At 43.7% G+C, this 14,998-nt stretch overlaps 1 protein-coding gene across 2 annotated transcripts in view; it reads right to left on the reverse strand.

Annotated features, from left to right (window-relative positions):
• The window catches only part of LOC138515785 (transmembrane protease serine 11D-like), a 739,714-nt gene extending 725,396 nt beyond the window's left edge, over positions 1–14,318 (reverse strand). The window contains exon 1 of one of the 2 annotated variants that reach the window (XM_069630499.1): positions 14,114–14,314. The gene's annotated coding sequence lies outside the window, so the exon portion shown is untranslated. Of the gene's footprint in view, positions 1–14,113 lie in introns of both variants that reach the window. The other variant, XM_069630500.1, reaches the window with a different exon arrangement.
• Between the last annotated feature and the right edge of the window lie 680 nt (positions 14,319–14,998).

The raw sequence follows: 14,998 nt of genomic DNA on the forward strand, positions 1-14,998 counted from the left end.
TCTTGGTTTATGCCCTAAGGTCTTTTGTTGTGTGAGCACCGCTGTCATCAGCTCTTCAAATACTTCAATCATCTCCTTTGTCCATGTCAGTTTACCGTCCACCCTCTGGTCCTCCCAGAGCCCCGCTTAAGAGAGATTTAGTATACGTACTGTAATGGGACACCCAGGTCCTGCAATAATTACAGAGACCCAAAAATTGATGCATTTCCCTCACAGTCTGGGCTGGTGGTGTTCTAAATATTGCCTCTGTTCTTTCTGGGGTTACCTTTGTGTGATATCAACTGACCAATGTACAAAACCTCACTTTGGCAATATTGTAGCTTTGCCTTGTCCACCATGTAACCCTTCTCTGCTAAAACTGTCAGCAACTGTACTGAGTCCTTCCGACATTGTTCTTCTGGCCTGCTGGAAACCAAAATGTCGTCCATATACTGGATTACTATGCTGTCCAAATGAATGTCTCCCATTTTGAGGACCCTGTTGAATATAGAAGGTGAATCGCAGTACCCTTGTGGTAGTCTTGTATGTTTCCACTTGTTATTTCTATACAGAAATGACGTCAGAGCCTGTGACTCCTCATGAAGTGGGATAGAGAAAAAGGATTTTTTAAATATATCACCATGAAATTAGTAACTTCTGGCAGAATGCTACATAATATTGTTGCTGGATTGGGAACTAACAGGAACTCTGTTTCAACAATATTGTTCAAAGGGTGCAAGTCCTGAATAAAATGCCATGATCACCATGTTGCCATCTTCACTGGGTACAAAGCTGTATTACACTGTGATTCTGATGGCACCAAAATCCCTTGCTAAAAGATAAAAGATATTGTTTTGCCCTTGGTAAGATCGCCCCTGGCTTGAGCTTGATTTTGACAGCTCCCACTCCCTTCAACAAACCAAAATCATATGGGCTGTTGGTCCATAGAATGCTCGGCACATGTGCTAGATCTTCCTGACGCTGGCACCTTTTTAAGTAGGGCCATTCTCTGTGGTACGGAACTATAATTAATTCTCACAAAATAAGTAATGCTCATAAAGAACACTGTCTCCAAATCCAAATAATAATCTCTGAACAACTCTTTGTCTGTCAGGTCAGTCAGTCTGTGCCCTTCTCCTAACATGATTACTGCTCTCCATACCTGTCCTGTATCATCAGTCCCATCCTCTCCTCCCTCACTATAACCATCTCTAGTTCTAGTGGGAACACCTGCCCTTCTTTTTTGTCTAAGAGAATCTCTGTTCTGAATAAAAACTCATTGGGCAGACAGAGAAGTTTGCCCTGTATCCCTGAAAGCCATGCTAATAGTACTTCTGCTCCATATTGAAATAGCTTGGGGTCTACAGACATCCCCCTCTGTACGGTCTGACCACAAAATGCATGAATTAATGTTTGGGCATTCATGTAGTGAATCCCTGGGGTAGAACACACTATCCCCTGCTCAGTAAGTTAAATGCTCATGTTAAGTCTACGCATCATATCCCTCCCCATTATATTAATTGGTGTCTGTCGGGAATGTAAAAGTGGCATGGTGAGGTCATGTTCCCCTATAGCAATCAGAAGTTCGTCAGAACCAAATCTGTAGCCCCAGAGAATCCTTGCGCATTCATGGCAATGCCTGACATTGGGTAACTCCCTTCCTTAACACAGGATCTGGTCACCCATGTATCCGGTATGGGAGTCTGCATCATAGAGTCTGTGTGTCTCGTGGCTACAGCGTTCTACTCTGCTGGTGCCTGCTTTGCTGTTTGTGGTGGCTTCGCATACCCTTGTGTCTGCGATGTGTACACCATGACCTCCCTGGTGCTTGCTGTGCTGGTGCCATTGTGGCGCTTGTGTGTGCATCTGCGTGTGATCTTGGGCATAATAGTCAGGCTGCTCAACCTGGTATGTTGGCTGATATGTCGCCCCCCCATTCTGCTGCATTCTACCTCAACTCCTACACATTCGCGATATGTTGCCCACTTTCCTGTATGTCCAACATTGTGGTGGACCTCCCAAGGGTCTCAGCTGTCCCCCATTAAACCTGTCTCCACCCTGCTACATTGGGTACCATGCACCTCTCCCCCTGGGAAACCCTTCTCTTGCCCATGGCCAATAGTTAGCCTCTCCTCTTCTCACAAAACCTCTCCCTGCCACCTGCTGTTAGTTTTCTGCGTTCTGGGTAACCACTCCCTCTCCGCTTCAGCATCGCCCCTTCGATTGTATACATTGACAGCCTTTTCTGTACTACCTTCGCTTCATCCTGGTTTTTTTCCACACACTTCTTTCTTGTGTTTTCCTGCATTAGTCGACAATAACATACCATAGTAAACTGAATTTCTGAAAATGGCTTTGCCTCCATCCCCACTCATTTCTTTGATTGCTTCTGTACCTTGTGAGAAACCTGAGGCTATTCTCCCAAGTAGATCCTGAGAATCCCTTAGTCAGGTGGCCCGGGAAGGGCTGGCACTCTCAGATCCCAACCCTGGGGGTGGACGAGTGAGGGAGCATCACCTGGGTAGGGGAACCCAGGGTTATGCTTAGGGGAATGCCCCAGTTGAGACGTGGTATTATACTGGGGAAGAAGTTGAGGAGGACAAAGTCCCTAAGGCTTTTATAGGCTGTTTCAGATCAACCTCCCTTCCACCCAATGAATCCCCCTTACCAGAATCCAACAACCCCTCTGCATCTAGAAACCCTGTTAGAAACCCAAACCTTGTTGGAGTGGGAAACTACATCTCCCAGAATCCCTACTTTCTGGTTGCCTATCCGAGTACTCCCAGTCACTCTGCTCCCCGTCCCTCCGATTATTTTTCTTGAACTCCCAGTCTGCTTTGACAAAACACTAAAGTTCCCACAATCCCTGTCCTCATTTCACAAATCCTACAACCCTCACCCTTCTGAGTTCATCAACTCCCCTAGGACGAGGGATATGATTCCTTATGATACCTTTTCCCAATCCTACCCGTAGGATACAAAGAAACTCTACCCCACCTTTTCCAACATGAACACTTTCTCACACCGTGAAAGACAACGTACTAACAGCAGAGCTGTTTACCTGACATGTCCCAACACAAGGGTCAGGCAGGGTCAGGCAGAGTCAGGCATTTGCCGATAACAACACACACCTGACTGCCCTTTCCTTTCTCCACAGGGATAAAAGGCAGAGCACAAGAGCACACTTCGAGCAAGGTCGAACGCACGAGAAAGCAGCCATTCCTGGATGGCAGTTCAAACCGAGAAGAAAGGTGGAGAGATACGAAAGGACAACCAGGTGGGAATTGCCCTTTCCCTTTTCAACCCAGACCCACGAAACCTCCAACAAAGGAACATAAGACCGAGAATCGCAGCTGGCGAGTGGTGTGTCAGATGTCAGTGGTACGTGGGACCCTCCCGCACTGATTGCGATGGTGGGGAGAAGCAGTTGCCATCGTAGTACCGCCCTTGACTCCAGTGGGAAAGGAAACGCCAACAAGTTCAACACAGCCGGTGACTCGGAACAAACTGATAGTGGACTGCACTGTGTTAGGCTCAAGATTACAGTAGCAACATTGTATGTGAAGAAAGAAGATAATAGACAGAGGTCATTTGTGAGCAAAAGCGGTACCAGAAAGTGGTCCGGCGCCACGTGGGTGCTCTTTCAAAGGACTCCAACTGGTACCCCTCTCCTGAAAGAGAAAGCATTGAACGAAGAACTTTTGAGATAGCAAAACTAAAGAAACCAAGAGGCCTAGGGGAGGCCAGCATGAAGTGTCAAAGTGGTCATTCAAGTATAAAGCCAAACTCCTTGTACAGTTGAAAGTCTTTGACACATTGTGAAAGTGTGCACGTAAGTAAAGGTGGGGCTGTGAAGGTGGGGTTGGTGCCCGGAAGAGGGGAACGCCATGTGATTATGTGAAACCAGCGAGATGTAAATTGACAAATGCTTTGGGAAACCGTAAAGTGGAAAGAATAATCTGCACAATTGTTTAAAAAGACATTAAGATTCTTGAACATTATGAGGTGAGGATATTGAATCTAAATGGCAGTGTGAACCCGACTGAGGGAAGCCAGGAAAAGCTAAGGAAAGTAAATCCCACATTGTGTTAAAACCAAGGTTAACTGTTGTTTGAGGCAAATGTGAACCCGGCTCAGGGATTCCTACAAATTGAGGTGGACGGTGATACACCCGCAAACATTGTGCTAACAAGCGTGAACCCGATTGAGGGATGTCCACAGTGAATGGTTGGGCTGCGCCTGAGTGCAGGAAGCTATCATTAAGAAAAGGATCGGAGTCTGGCTGAGGGGGATCCAAGGGTGAAGATTAATCGCCCGGCACGAAAATTAACAGAAGGAACTTTTATTTTGTGTTTATAACTATCAGATCCTCTGAAGCAAGAGACTTTCCATGAAAGAGACCTTGGTCCAGAAGGCCCTGATATTGTGGAAAGGAACTGTACGCTTGTGTCGGAGAAGCTCAGAAGTGTGCTGTGCTCAATTCCTGCACTGTCCCATGCTAGAAACGTGGGGAAGGGAGACCCCAGCCTAAGCATCCTGACTTATTTTGTGAGCATATCTTTTCTTGTGAACATTATCCCACACTATTTTGTAGCATAGCAGTAAGGATTGGCAATAGTTTTTTTTTTATATCGGCCCTTTTCATTTGACAAGACTCCACTAGGACTATATTATTATTTTTTGATCGTCGTAGCTTGCTCCCATCAAGTTTAGGTTCAGATTAGGCATTTATCTCACCCATGGCCTCATTACGACCCTGGCGCTAAGTGTTTAACGGCGCCGTAAAAGGCTGCGGCGCCGTTAAACACTTAACGCCTGATTACGAGGTCACTTTGCGGGACCCGACCTTAACGGCTGGTTTTACCAGCCGTTAAAGTAGGGTGCCGCAAAGGGACCTCGGTGCTAATTACGGTACCGCAATTTGCGGTACCGTACTTAGTGCCTTCCCCACTCCCATTGAGCCCTATGGGGCAAAAATGGGAATGGGAAAGGGCCATGGTGGAAGGGGGAATTACCGCCCTGCCAACCTTGTAATGGTGTGGTAATTCCTCCTTTCTCCATGGCGGAGTTGGTAAGTTACCGGCATGGACCATGGTGCTAGTAGCACCATGGTCCTCCGCCTGGGTCGTAATGAGGCCCCTACAGTTTAATAAATGCCCTTGAACTGTGGTCACCTGTGTCTATCTTACTTTGATACTTTGCCTTCCTTACAACCTGCTCTGGTAACCCTTGTCTTAATATGTGGTAAAATAAACCCACTCTTTCATCCCATGGTTCTCGCGTCTCGAGACGACAGTGCTCTTGTATCTCCTGAATATATTGATGCGGATCTTCATCCTCAAATATTTTTTGACACATATTCGCACTTATGTCCGATCTGTCTGTGTAATATACTCTCAGAACCTGCAATATGGCTGCTCTGCAGTTATTGAACGGTGTGCCACTGTGTGCCGTGTTCTGTGCTGTCACTTCGGGGTACCCTGCCCGCTTCCAAACATTGTCAGCTACCTCCGCAAGAATGACTGAGAGTAAGCTCTTCATGTCGACCATTGCCAATGTCATCCCCGCCGTCAGTCTTTCTAACTCATTTATCCATTTCCCTGCTTCTGTAGTCAGTGAGGGTAACTTACACCTCAAATTCTCCTTGTCCATTTATTGCCACTGTATATATTGCGAACCAACAATTGTACTCACTATGCACACCTATCTTTAGAGGTGAAGATTTTATGTATTAAGACTTATAACATTTTATAAGTGGCAAATGTGCCTTTCATGCTTTTAAGGTGCAGAGGAGAAGACAGTCAACCCTGGCATATGGGTTGTGAAACATATAAACACGGAATAAGTTCCAAATGGAATAACTCCCGTCCCCTGCACACTTTCACTAGCTCAAAACAAGTGAGCCAAATAGTACGTGGCCAAAACGGCACGGAAAGCAAGAGAACGCTGGACTGGGCATAAGTCTAATATCAAAACTGGAAATACTAAATCACCAGTATCAAGACACGTTAGGGAAAATGGACACAACATTTCACAATTATGGTGTGCAATATTAGAAGTGGTCCACCCATCCCCAAGAGGAAGTGATCTGGCAAAGAGGCTGGCACAAAGAGTGTTCTTTTGGATGCATAAGCTTGATGCTATGACACCACCTCCTCTCGGGAGGATAGCTCAGGGGCAACATGCTTGCCTTGAAAGCCAGACCACAACAGGTTTGATCACCGGATCCGCGCTTAGAAACCTCTGGGTATTAAGCGCGTTATTAATAACCTATCATATCATATCATAAATGAAGACTTCTATTTAGGACCATTCCTTTGAAATCCGAATTGAACAAAATATATGAGTCTTAAGTGAACCATTCTAGACCAACAGGTATCCTCTCTTTAATATATTACGTCCCTAAACCTAAGTAAGCCATAAACCACAGAGATAGGGGTTTATATCACAAATGTGCCAAAAGTATAGATTGTGAATCTTCATATGAAGGACAGACTGGATATTCTGTGTCACTCTACAATGTATTGTATATCAAAAGGTGTACTCCTATGATCTTGCTGTTTTCCAATGAGCATTAGAAACTGGTTAAGACGTATATGAACCATATACAAGATTCCAGAATGTGCACTCTCGCATTAAATGTATTACACATCCTAAACAAGTGAACTCCTTGGTCTACATACCTCATTATTGAAACAATGTTCACTCCATAAGTTCTACATTGGATTATATTGCAGCTACTTCCAGATCACTCATTTTTGTCATTACCGCTTAAACTTTAAAAGATCAACTATGTGAGGCATCAAACATCAGTCTTGCATAAGATTCACTTTGCTAAATTAGCATTTTTATAAACACCAAGATCATCTGTTTCACTTCAATCACTATTTGATTCTGCATCACCCAGCTTTGGGCTTAAATAATCTTACACGATACAAATTTAGGGATTACTCCCTTTTGAGTGCCAACCCGTAAAACTATTAGTTCCGGTTATATCCCGAATAGTAGTACTATGAACTTTGTTTACATTGTTTACATTGTGACATCTTCGCACGCTATTGCGTGCTGATGTCATCATAACCCGCCGATTTTTTAAGTCGGCCATCTTGGTCCACATAAATCAGACACTCGCCTCCCAGGAAAGAACAACAGCGCTTTCGATTTCCTATGGTAAGTCTTTATCCCTGTGCTTCCTAGAACCCTTTTTAACCATGTTTTAATCCTTCACTTCTATGTAAGCCCTTTAGGTAATTATATTGAAACTTTTCTGAATTGGCTATAATACTGAAATCACTCCAAATTTTTAGACCTTCACTTATAACTGGATGCTCTTGAGCCAAACACTGAAATTTACCTGAATTGGCTATTATACTGAAATCCCTCCAAATTTCTAGACCTTCACTTACAACTTAACGCTCTTGAGCCCAAAATTGAAACCTACCTGAATTATCAGGCTCTATACCAGCATTTCTCCCCAAGAATTGTTTTTTAAAAACATCAATCGGTGATGTTGTCTACAGACTACAAATTGGACATTTATTATTACAGTGATGAACACGTGATTCCATGTGTATCTTCACACATCTAATAAACACATGACGTTGTGGACCCCCATGCAGGACATAGACACAGAATCTGGATCTGCCCTACTTAGCTAAACTTCACTGCAATAGCCCACACTCATACGGTAAGGCAATTGCCTCACTATTCCTAAACTTTTTTCTTGACCCCTTGATTTGGACATTAAGAATGATTACTTGATTACTTTATAAGATTCCAATCTGAAGTTTCTACTGAAGTCAGCTCGGGATCTAGTGGCCCTAGTACACGGAGGACAACCTAATTCTAACAACCTCATGAACAAGCGTTCTTCACTTGCTAAGAATCACCATTGAGGAACAATACTATATTATATGTCTATTACCTATATATCACTTACCATAACCATTCCTTTAGGTAGAACTTGAGAACAATATTGGATATTGAACAAACTGAGCTGAGCACAGTCCAGGATAAGGGCCTTCCAACTAGACCACTCAGGTCAGTACAAATGTAAAACTGATCTAGTTAGGAATTTGCACAAAAATGAAGTAGAAATTATATCTTTCAACTATGTATTACCAGTTAGGAAGAACGGATATACCTCACAGACATAAAGCTATCATCAGATATACAGTCAGATATGTTAACGTTGTGACTATGAACAGAGGAAGAACTCAACAAAATTCTAAACCAAGTTGAATGTGTAATGTTGAGAATATTGAGTCTTGTGGACTACAAAAGAAGTAACTGTATACTTTCTAAAATGTTTCTTTTAGATATTAATTGAATGTACCAATCTGCCCCTGAAGACGAGACTATCCTCGAAACGCGTTGGGTCAAACAAATATTAAAAAATATATATTTAATTTCAATGAATGTTGACTTTGTTCATTTATGCAAAAAGATGGGGGAAAAAGTGGTTCATATAAAAATGGTAAAAAAAAGATATTGAAATTCTGTAAAAATACACTACAAACTGTTTGGCTCACTTGTCTTGAGCTAGTGAAAGTGTGCAGGGGATGGGAGTTCCTCCATTTAGAAGTTATTCTGTGTTTACAATATATATTGTGGTCGTCCTCCACCCTTTTCTAGCAGCAGAAACTGTGTCAGCATTACTCCTCTGTCTAATTTCACTACGTGTTTTGTGGTCGTGAACACTGTCATCATAATTGATCTTTTCCATCCCGGTAAAGCTCTCAGCCTCTGTGCATATAGAGTAAATTCATCTGCGCAATGCGAACCACCTTTGGAGCGCTCGAGGCGTCCCTCAGGCTTTAGCTTGTCCCTTCTCAATGTCTTCCTCTCCACCTCATAGTGGCTCCCGCTCTTACTTCCCTTGATGGGCAGCATCGCCTCCTCCCTTCATCATCATCACTTTCCACTAGGTCCTTATCTGACCCCATGGTTCCCATGCTGTCACCGCTGTCCTTGCCCTCTTCATCTTCAAAATGAAGCCTCTTCAGCATGCGTTTCGCCTGTCGTTTCCCCATTACTCTCTCCGGTGAGTTGCTCCCCCCTCAATGGGACCCCACTATACTCCTGCTTGCCTCAGGGACAGAGGCACTATCCCTCCTGCTTCTATGCAGTATCCCAACTCTTCACCGTATTGCCGCTTCCGCATCATCATTTAATTATTTTAGTCTTGTCATGATGTCCTCTACCTCCTTGAGACGTCTCTCTCTGCTTCTGTCTCTTTCCCGCTCCTGTCTGCTGTCTCATGCTTCTTCCTCTCTACTTAAACGCTCTTTATTGAGCATTTCCTATTGCCTTTTCCCTCTTCAATTACAACTGCCTCTCCTTTTCCTCCTGTCTTTCTCGTCACCTTTTCTTCTATTTCTGCCTTTCCGCTCTCTTTACTCTCTTTTCTTCTTCTGCTCTCTCTGCCTCCCTTCTCAGTCACTACTATTCCTCTTTCTCTTCCCTCTCTGTTCTCTTCACTTGCTCCATTATCTCTGCCCATTCTCTATTCTCTTCCAATTTCTCCTTGTGTCTCTGAGCTTCCTCCTCAATGTGGCTATGCTCTACTGCAGCCTTTCTGCCAATTTGAGCAGAATCTGTCTTCCTAGCCACTCTTTTGGTGGGACTGTCACTTCGTTATCCCCACTATGTCCCGGTGTCACCTTGTTGCCTCCGTCAGTTTCGCTTGCAGGTCGCTGCACTCTTTGGGTTCATCAACTGTAGTCCCTATACTCTTACGCGCCTACTTTGCACCACTAAGTGTGTCCTTGCTGCAATATGCAGGTGGTGGATAAACAGGGTTGGTATACTCTGCTGCAGCTAATTCTTACAAGGGGTAAACTCCCTGGCCTTCCTTCATAGGGTCTGCGGTTTGAGGTGGGGGGGCTGTGGGGGCTGCGCCCCCACATCATGCTGGCTCAGCATTCACTCTTTCTTGGGTGTGCCCTCTTTACCTGTCCTCAAACATTTTCCTTAGCTCCATTATAGCTAATCGTTTACTCAATTGTGTCCCTTTACACGCAGCATGTAAATATGTGGTCATGTGTTGCAGTACAGATTTGGAAACACTGCCCTCCCGGGGCCACGGCTTTGCTATTTTGCCCCCTGTATCGCAAGTCCATTCCACACTGTACTTGCACATTTTGTCTTGATAGTGCAGAAGGCACTTGTACAAGTGCTTAAAGGGTGCATCCCCCATGATGGTACATCACCGTCTGGCTGCCAATACTTACTTGACCTCAGATCGTGATTTTTTACAAATTTCAACAACCTGTCAAATTATATATATCACAATTATCATCAATTCTCAATCAAATCCCCCAAAACCACAACAACTCTCAAACTATTCCACCAGCCTCTCTGGCTCGCCAACACCAACACGAGCATGCTCCGCACACCGCCCACACTCTATTTTCTGCCCTTAAAGGCCAAGTCCAATCCTTCCACATGCTCCTGAAGCCCAACCCAAATGGTATACACTCTTTTACAATTTCAACATCACCTTGTCAAGTTAAAAAACACTGTTTTCTCCCAGGGTTTTTCCCATTTTCTCTCACCAACAAATCTGTGTCCCACTGCAGGCCTTCACCTTCACATCAACACGCCATGTCCTATTAACAACCTTTTGTGTGACGTTACGAGCCCAAGGCAAAAATCCCAATACTTTGAGGGCACTTTCAAATCCCACAATAACACAAGATACAACAACACAAATGACCTACAGCCATCTTCCTGCTTTTCAAATCACAGGGGATACCAAAAAATATGTGGTCCTTCTTCTATAGCGGAGGATAGGGATACACCTATAGAGAAAAAATACGAAATGCCTTCTGTGACCTAAGCTAGCACCTAGAAACAGGGATCCATACATGATTATTACTATTAAAAGTAGCAGCATCTGCAAAAAACCTCAGCCTACTCCCATTCATTTCCACCTAGAGAAAAAGTCCACATTTCAGCACAGCACACAGCAAAAACCGCTGGATGGAATTGGACCAGTTATGAAACAACTTGGGCACGAAGGGTGATTAGATTTCCGGAAGGGGGCTGGGGTTATTCCATCCAGTAGTTGTGCAAATATTTTATGGAGAATGGGGTGCCTCTTCTCCCAAAGGTATAGCTATATCTCCCATTGTGCTTTGCAGGAGAGAGGCTTTTCAGAAATGAAAAAGTCACTGTTTTTTTGTTCGATGCAAGATATAACTGCGGTTTAACAGGAATAACGAGGGTTAGCCGAAAATGAAAAGTGGAAAACATGTTGTTTGGAGGAGGGCAAAGGATGCGATGGCATCAGGCAAGAGGTAGGGAGGGGGTAAGAGGACACCATGTGAAATTGGGTAGTTGGGTGCGACCTGGGACCAACTTCAGAGTATGAAAATTTTCGCATAAAAGGGGTTATTCAGTGGGAAACTGCGGTTTTAACAGAAAAAGCGATCGGGAATGAAAGTGTGTCACACAAAGCAATGAATGCTGGGGGAATGGGAGAGGGGGAGGTAAGGAAAAAGGATTGAGAGGAGTGGGGTAGCATGGCAAGACGAGGGGGGCACTTGGTGAGTGCGTGGGAGGGCAGTGAATAGTTTTGGATTTTGCATGCTTTTTACGGATAACCACAGTGATTTTCAGGCATTTACTGATAACCGCGGTTATTTGTAGTACATTGCTAATATAACCGGGGCTATGGGGAACTTTTTTTTTTTTAAATGAGAGAGTTAAACAAATTGGACTAATTATAAAAAGGGGAATTTTATAGCTACGGTGAGGTGGGGGTAATGGGTGTGGTCGAAGCATATGGCTACTGGTTTCCTTTAAGGAACCGAAGGCTGCAATATGGAAAGTGGACACAGCCAAAGGCCATTGGCCACTGACCAGGGACACAGGCCATGGAATGTGGCCCGAAGTGTTTTAAAATATACAGTGGACATGAAAGACATAGTGAGTCAAAAAGAAACATATAGGAGTAATGTGTACAGTGGCTAGGTAGTGTTTTAAAATATACAGTTGGCCCGAAAGACATGTACAGCGGCCACACCCAAATGCTGTGGCCTCCTAGTGGGTCCAAAAGAATCATATTGGGGAAATGGGGAAATATGCATAGTGGACACGGTCGAAGGCCATGGATAGTGGCTCGGTATTGTTTTAAAATATACAGTGGGCCTGAAAGACATGAATAGTGTTCACAGACCAAGGCCATAGCCACCTAGTGGGTCCAAAAGAAACATATTGGGGGAACATGTACAGTGGGCACGGCCAAAAGCCAAGGCTAGTGGCCAGTAAATACTATGGTATAACAAAACCCTTGAAATTCACTGACAAAACCTTAGTTAAGGTGCAGTTAAGTTGTGCAGATTCAATGCAAAACAACCCTTGAAACCCCAGCGGATGTCTGAAGTCATGACCAGTTTTCCATGCACTTTCCTGTTGCAAAGTTCATGAGCACCGGCATCTTGCAAAGTTCATGAGCACCGACATCTTTTAAGAGAAGGAATTCCCAAAAATGCCATTATGGGGGACATGGAACTATGGGGGACATCAACGGGAGCGCTGACTTAAGCTGGTCATGACTTCACACATCCACTGAATTTCAAGGGGTTTGTTGCATTACATCTGTGCAACTTAACTGGCCCTCAACTGAGGTTTTTTTCATGGAACATATATATATATATATATATATATATATATATATATATATATATATATATATATATATATATAATACTATTTGTACGCGTCAATATTGGATATCCTTGTTCCTTATTTTCCGTTTCACAAGCATTTCTAGCTCTACCAATGTACTTGGGCTGTATAGACATTTTATTTGCTTTTTTGGTTACTTTGTGCTTTTGACCATTAGCACAACAGGTACGAGTTTACATTTATACACAGCAATTCCACATATCAGTTTTGCCTTTATTATGTGCCTTTTCCACTTTTGATCCTCTATTTTCAAAACATTTAGAATTGTAAACATAGAACACCCACCACACAGGTATGTTTTTTGTCATGGATTACAGATTTTAGAGCTTTCTGTTACTCCTTCCTCTAAATATATTGTAATTCATATTTTGCATACGTTCATTATAGTCTTCCCTTAATCTTTCTCTAAATATTTAGACTACAAACTGTTAACTATGCGCCTTATAAATACCACCCGTGTGTGAAGCCAACTGTAATCACTACGCTCATGTGAACTATGTATGCTCTGTACCAACTATGTCCGAAACAAATTGTAATGTATTGCTTGTAACCCCTGTCACCACCACTTTTAAATGAACTAGCTCCCAGATGCCTTCGGGTTCGATGCGCTCTATAAATGTACAAATAAATAAATAAATCAAAATAAAAGATGGAGGACCAAGGCGAAATGCATTGGCCAAGATTCATCTGCCTCTGTGAATTGTGTATGGTGATCACGAAGATATGGTCAACATTATGAGTAATAAAACAATGTATATTACTAAGTTGTTTACTTTTTTGGAACTAGCATATTCAATTATGAAAGCTGGGATCTTTGAGTGCAACCAGATTTGAGGAAGTGTCCTCAGTTTTTCCCCTTCATTTGATTAACCACACTGTGCACTGTTGTTACTGGTATGCACGTCTAACATTTTAACGCATCACAGCAACAACACAATAATTGTATCAAAAAGTGGTGCCCACTTTCTCCCTTCTGCAAAACCTTTGGCTTTGCCAATGCTTGCTAAGTTCGGTAAAAGCTGTTTAAGGTTGTGACATGCTTTTCGCTCGCAGGGATGAGTGCAAAGCATGTCACAATCCTAAACAGCTGTTGTAACTATTAGGTGATAGCGGGCACACCTTTTCTGTGAACTGTGCATTGCAGCTTGGTCCCTTCCCAAGACGTTCGTGTGGGCAAAAGCGCACAGTTTAGACCGTCGCTCGCTGACTTACAAGTTCGGTAAACGAATGGGGCGCTCCTTAGTTCTATTATAAAATCTGTGTTCATTGTTGTCGAGCATGAAACATGCTTTCATTTTAGAATGCATGCGATTAGAAAAAAAGGCAAATGAAGACATTCACAAGGCAGATTTGGATTTCGCCGACTGGTTATATATAACACATTACGTGAATTTCACGCTTCCGAAATGACAAAATACATCAAGCCCGCAGGCACACGCACCTTCATCGGATCCTCCGGATAGGTCCCATTCGCCTCTGCGCTGCCTGCTCCACCTTGTGTCCAGTCGAACACTCAGCCTGTTTTCGCCCCGACTGCTTATTTTGAAGGCTACGGGGGTTGGGCTCAGTTGAAAAGGACGGCAAAGAAATCTCGTCGGACGGGGAAGTTAAAACTTGTCAAACTCGCCTGGAAGGAAATGGTGACAGGCTATCACCTTGATAACAGAAACAGCAGGGAGGTGTGGGGAGATGGGGTGTGGGGGAAGTGCGAGACCGAGACTGGATGCTCTGTCGGGGCGGCCCGGGAATTAATGAACATGAAACGTCAAGAAGGTAGCCGAGGAACAATGACATTTTGTGTCTTCTAAAAATAGGCGGGTCAGCCCATGTGGGTGCTGCCTGGAATGCACAGTAGCTTATGAGTTTACAGAGGTGGAGATTAGACTTCAATGTTAAAATTGCGAATGTTAGCATACCCACACCTAGACAGATTTCTAAACACTAGCCTGCACCGCATCTAGATAAAATTGCGAATGTTAGCATACCCACACCTAGACAGATTTCTAAACACTAGCCTGCGCCGCATCTAGATAAGATTGCGAATGTTAGCATACCCACACCTAGACAGATTTCTAAACACTAGCCTGCGCCGCATCTAGATAAGATTGCGAATGTTAGCATACCCACAACTAGACAGATTTCTAAACACTAGCCTGCGCCGCATCTAGATAAGATTGCGAATGTTAGCATACCCACACCTAGACAGATTTCTAAACACTAGCCTGCGCCGCATCTAGATAAGATTGCGAATGTTAGCATACCCACACCTAGACATATTTCTAAACACTAGCCTGCGCCGCATCTAGATAAGATTGCGAATGTTAGC

The sequence above is a fragment of the Ambystoma mexicanum genome, chromosome 6q (assembly GCF_040938575.1).
Source record: "Ambystoma mexicanum isolate Mex_15411 chromosome 6q, UKY_AmexF1_1, whole genome shotgun sequence".
Taxonomy (NCBI): Eukaryota; Metazoa; Chordata; class Amphibia; order Caudata; family Ambystomatidae; genus Ambystoma; species Ambystoma mexicanum.